This window comes from Brachypodium distachyon, chromosome 3 (assembly GCF_000005505.3).
Source record: "Brachypodium distachyon strain Bd21 chromosome 3, Brachypodium_distachyon_v3.0, whole genome shotgun sequence".
Classification (NCBI taxonomy): domain Eukaryota; kingdom Viridiplantae; phylum Streptophyta; class Magnoliopsida; order Poales; family Poaceae; genus Brachypodium; species Brachypodium distachyon.
This window is the reverse complement of record NC_016133.3, coordinates 30091201-30097119: the sequence shown is the minus strand read 5'-3', so window position 1 is coordinate 30097119 and position 5919 is coordinate 30091201.

Here is a 5919-nt window from a genome sequence, read left to right as displayed (position 1 = left end):
TAATACGCCTCACATTGTTGGTCAAAGGATTCGCTTGAATATATATCATATAATGGATATGAATATGCATGACGGTAGGGTTAAGGATTAGGGCGATTAGTGTATTTTTTTTTTATACAATTGAATATGCTTGATTTTGGCCCGGCCATCGTGCCGAGGCCGTTGAAATTTAAGGGGCCGGCCATCACGCCGAGGGAGTATATGTGGGTGGGTAATTTTTATGCAGGTTTCATTATCGGGTAGACCAATTCGCTAGCTTTATAGCACGGGTCATGCCGAATTTTTCTAGATTTACAGTATGGGTGATATGGGTCGGGGTGGCCCGATCTGTCTAGATTGATAACTCTCGATTTGGGTAGGAGCTGACGTTGACGATCCGACTACCGCCTAGAATGCAGCGCCTTAGCAATGGATACACCAACTCCAGAGGGTTATTGATCACGCGGGGGCACGATCAACCTGACCACGAAGGTCTTTGTTCCTGCAAGCAATCGAAGAACAAGCAAGAACAAGATAAATAGCAGATGCAATCTAAAATTGCGAGTATACTATATCAAACCAATGTCTCAACGAGACGATAAGCTGGAGTCTTGACAACGGTAAAACAGGTGGTCTAACCGACACACGCGATTACACAAAAGTAGCAAAGATGGCTAAACTTTATCTAATCAAAACCCAAGGCTCCTTAGGGGGGCTCATGGGGTATATAAAGGAGGAGGGAGAGATATTTTCGTCCACCTTGAGTAAGGAGGCCGAAATCCAATTCTATTTCTAACTTTCTTAACAAACTACAACTCTTTAGGAAACAGAAAAGCAGATCCGTCATCTTGTTTTGTCCTCCACGGTCAGCATGCGTCGAATCTCATTGTGGGGCCGGATCCGTTGGAAAGGTTTTAAAATTACCTTTCCAACAAGTACTTTTTTCCTTGATTTGAACTCCCTATGCAGCCTGGGTGATAAAAACAAATTCGGGTCTCCTGACAGCTCGGACCCGAATCGGATTCAACTTTAATTCGTGATATCTTTCTCTAGCAAGCTCTGAATCTTGTGCCGTTTGATTTGTTGGAAAGTAGACTTGATGGACTTCACCTTGCATCTCCCGCTGCATGCTATCACACCTCATCTTCACTTTGGACTTGTAAAGTTCAATTAGATGCCCACATAATAAGATTATACAAAATAGTAGCTCTGCCTCTTTGCAAGTAATATATTGAACACATTTAATAATTGAATTCACCTGATTATAATTGTTATTGAATACTCCTACAATTAGGGTTGTAATGGTCGTATCCATGGTGATCATGTCCATATCAACGGGTCATGCCGAATTTTTCAATTTTTTAAAGTAATCCATGTAAGGGCATTGTATAGGAAGCTCAGGGTCGCGATGGAGAAAACCCTGAGAACTCACCTCAGGGTTCTCCATCGTCGGGCACACCAATATCCCATAGCCAAGACGACGAGACTGAACACGGCGGCGATGATCCTTCGGGCTTCAACGCAGGCTCTGAGGCTACCACGTCGCAGGCTACTTCTAAGAAGAAGAAGACGCCGCGTGGGTCTAACAAGCTGATGAAGGAGAAATTCATCGTCACCAGGACTGACGACGTGGGGAAACCCAAATCACCAAAGAGGGTCGCGTGTTTCGCCAACACTTGCAATGCAATCGTTCGCGAGTTCACGAACATCAATCAAAGATGGACCGAGGTTCCTGAGAGCATAAATCAAGATTGTTGTGCCAAGGCATGGGAGAGGTTCGAGGTGCCTGATCCCGTGCTCCGTGAAGAAGTATTCCGAGCGATGAAGACCACAATGCGTAGGGGTCAGAGCAATTGGGGTACCAAGGCCAGAGCTTTTTTGAACGAAGATTGGGAGTCAGTGATTAATAAGAAATGGCCGAGGATCTCAGAGGAGGAATGGGAGGAGTTCAAGGAGAAGGAAAAGGATTCAAATTTCAAAGCAACCCAAGAGTGGTACGCCGCGCTACGTGCCAAGAGGAAATTTAACCACCGCCTTGGCAGTCGTGGTATCGAGGTAAAGAAGCCAGTGTGGGAGAAGGAGGACGCCGAGCTTGCGGCAAGAGGAATAGTCCCTCATGTCCCAACAATGCTCCATCATGACCGGTCCACCACCTTTGTGCAGAGTACTATGACAAAAGAACAGTGGGTGGGCCTGAAACCTATCCGCGAAGAACATAAAGTTTTAATCGTAAGGCCTCAATCGCCACTTCTTTTTCAGTTTAGCTTCTAACACACTCACTTATAAATTGGCACCGACTTTGTCTTATTTCAGGACAAGGTCACCGAGTTCGAGTCGGAAGGCTCCCGTGACGAGCTCCGTGCACAGTGGGATTCACCACTAAGCTATGCTCTAGGAAGAAATGAGCACGGGGCCATATTCGAGCCTTAGGAACCGGGGCCCTTCACCGCAATGTCTTTCCCCAAGAGAAAGAAGCCCGGATCCGTAAATGAAAGGCCGAGAAGCACGAAGAAATAATAGAGGTGGCGAAAAAGGCGGCGAGGGAGGAGTTTTTCGCTTGCTTGAAAAAAGCAAGGGACTCGGGCCAGACTATGGAGGAGTTCGTTGCTACATATGATGGCAACCGGGGCGCGACACCGAGGCCTATGACTCCGAATGATCATCCGTCGACTCCGAATCCTTCGCCGCCACCGTATAAGAGCAGTGCTGGCTCCAGCACCGAACTCCCGGATGAACCTGATGGCCCATCTGATGACATCCCGGTAAGCTCCTTATTGGTACCATAGTATATATATACACTCAATTACGTCATTCTTCACACCATAACACTAACGTACGTATGTTAATTTGTTTGTCACGCATAGAAGAGTATTAAGTGCCGGATATTGATGCCATCCATCGGGAATCCGTTAGGCGTGCGTGGTCTGCTGATGCCAAGAATGCCGGTCGTGCACAACACGCCCATGGCCCCGGATCATGTCAGGGTGCAGGTGGACTACGTGCTCCCGAAATTTGACAAGACGCTGGTCCCTTATCCTCCAGAGGAGGAATCAGTGACTCTAGGGCAATGCCGGGGCACGTAAATCCAGTGGCCCAGGAGGTTGGTTGCCCAAGCTACCCAACCTTCTCCCTCTCCGTCATGTCCCGGAGCGTCTCCACCGGCTTCCGCTCGACGACTTCCCTCTCCATCGCCCCTTGGCCCATCCCCCAATAAGCCGGCACATCCGGATTCACCAACGTCGGGGCAAGGATGCTTCAATTTTGAACCAGCGCAAGACTGCAGCGATGATGCGCTACACCAGCTCATGTGCCACTGCCTAATCCGTCGCCGCCCCACCGTAAAGACAGCCAACCCTCACAACCACCACGACCTACACCCATGCCACGGAAATCTGTGGCGGGCGCGCTGGAGTACGCGTCTGGCAAGCAGGTCTCCCAGACCTTCAAGGATCAAGAGGACGCCGAATTTTTGAAACGCCGGCGCACCAATAAGACGGGGTCCAAAATCAGCAAGAGATCATGTGACTTGAAGAGTAAAGAGTTGGACTCAACGGGCAAGCAACCCAGCAATCCGTGTAACATCCCAAATTTTCAAAACCTTTCATATGCATTGCATTTCATAAGCATCATATAACCTTTGCATGTAATCACATTTAAAACCCTAAAGGTTAACTGAGAAAAACCCATTAAAAAAAGTGCTTTTATTTGAATCTGGCTTTTCACCCTTCTTTTGTTAATTGCATTTTAACCCATGAGGGTTTTGGCATAAAAAGGGGTTTAATGCAATGAAAATGCTACCCCATATCTTGGTATTTGAATTGGATTCGAAACTCTAAAATATTTTACTAGCTATAAAGCCCTAAAGGCAAGATTATAGGCAAAAGTATTTTTAAATATTTATTTTGAGGGAATTCTTGTCCCAGAGGTTGAATCATATGAAGATACGATTGTACAAATTTTGTTGCATTTTATTTGATTTGATTTGGGTTTTGAATCACATGTTGTATTCAAAAACAAAAAATAGAAATTGAAAAGGGAAAAATAAAAAAAAGGGGGAACCGGACCGACCCGTACCGGGCCGGCCCACTTACCGAGCCGTGCGTCCCATCTCCACGCACGCGCCGAGCCGCGCACCCACTGACATGCGGGTCCCGCATGTCAGGCCCGTCCCTAACCTCCAACCCCCGAGCCGATTTTCCCAGCCATGAACCCGAGCCGGGCCCCCACGATCTCCACGCGATTTCTCCGCCACCATTCCCCCATATCTGAGTCCAAGCGCGTCAGATTGAAGCCCCTGAGTTCCTCTTCTTTTTCCCTCTCCTCTCTTGCCCGAACCACCACCGAACTTCTCTAATTTCACAGTGCCACCTAGCCACTGTCGCCGCCGTGTGGAGCTCGCCACCGGTGACCAAAAGGTCCGCAGTCGCTGCCACCCTCCTCTTTGCGAAGCTTTTGATGCGGTTACTTTTTATTTTTGGAGCACCGAAGCTCGTGTTCGCCGTCACGCCCGAAGCACGCCGCCGGCCGCCACCGTCCCGACCACCTAGGCATCGCCTCCGTCGCCCGCGAGGAAGAACTCCACCACCACGAGGTTCGCCACGTCAAGCCGCACCTCCCCCACCTTGTCCCGAAGCCGGAGCCGCACCGGAGACACGCGCCACCATCCGCTCGAAATCGCCGCCGCCACCGAGCTCACCGGAGAAGGGACCCTAGTCGGAGGTAAGGAAGGCCCCATCTCGTCCGTCCGATCTGGATCCAACGCCTGAAATTTGTCCACTTAAGTGAACCGGTACCGGCTAATAGAAAGACGCCACATGTCACCCTTTTTATTAAAATGTTTCCCGGACCGAAATTTAAAAAGGGACTTTTGCAGAAAAGCCCCCAAAACTTCAAACATTCATATCTTTTAAACCGTGTGGCCAAATTTGAAGTTCCGCACCTTTCTGGAATCCTCACAACATGTAGAATCTTTTGGCATAGTTCAATTTTGAACTTGAACAACTTTAACAGAACCAAATTACAGAATGATTAATTATGGTTTAAATTCATATGAATTGTTTCAAAATGATTTTGAACGTGCTACATGTTGTAAAATGTCTATAGGTTACCCTCTGTCCATTAGGATCAGAAGGGAAAATATTTGGCAAATAATATTGCCACACCAAATTAATCTTGCTCCATGCCTTATAAAAATCAAATAAGCTTTTAATTAAAGCTCACCTTTGTTTCTTACAAAGTACATATTTTCTTATTAGTTTATAATCTGTCCAAACCTTTTGTAAAGATCTTTAAAACAGAAGCTAAACTTGTCAAGTTTAAAACCAACCTACGTATGCATCATCATGGCATGTTTTTTATTGAATAGCACGTTTATGTGTGTGTGTATTTTTTTATTTTAGATTGTTTGGAGTGTGAACCTTGTTGTTGCGAAGAGTGCAAGAACTACCATAGCTTTGGACAAGGCAAGTTACACTTTGATCATCTCCCAAATATTTTTTTTAATATGCACTAGTTGCTTTATTAGTTGCATTAGGAATATTATTCGTATCTCTATGCTAGCTACAAATCCCAGGTAGTATAGTTTTACCCTTGCCATTACCATGCTATCAATTTGCCATCGATTGTAGTTGAATGCTAAGCTATGGTAGTATCATGAGGAAATCATTACATCATGATAATGTTATGTTTATGGAGAAATGAAAAGTTTTATTAGAGTATGGCAAAAAAATTAAATTAATGAACCATCCTGGGTGGACGGCTTTGAGGTTTTAGATGTTATGCGATGTCAGGTTTATTTCTTTGGGACCATTTCTATGAGTCGTCTCTCCGTGGATTCGGCAGCGCCTGCGTTGCAAATGTGGAATGCCACCCGAGGTATCCAGAAACTGGACTAGTTTCCTATTTAGTAGCTTCCAGTACAACCACATGCTAAATGGGCTC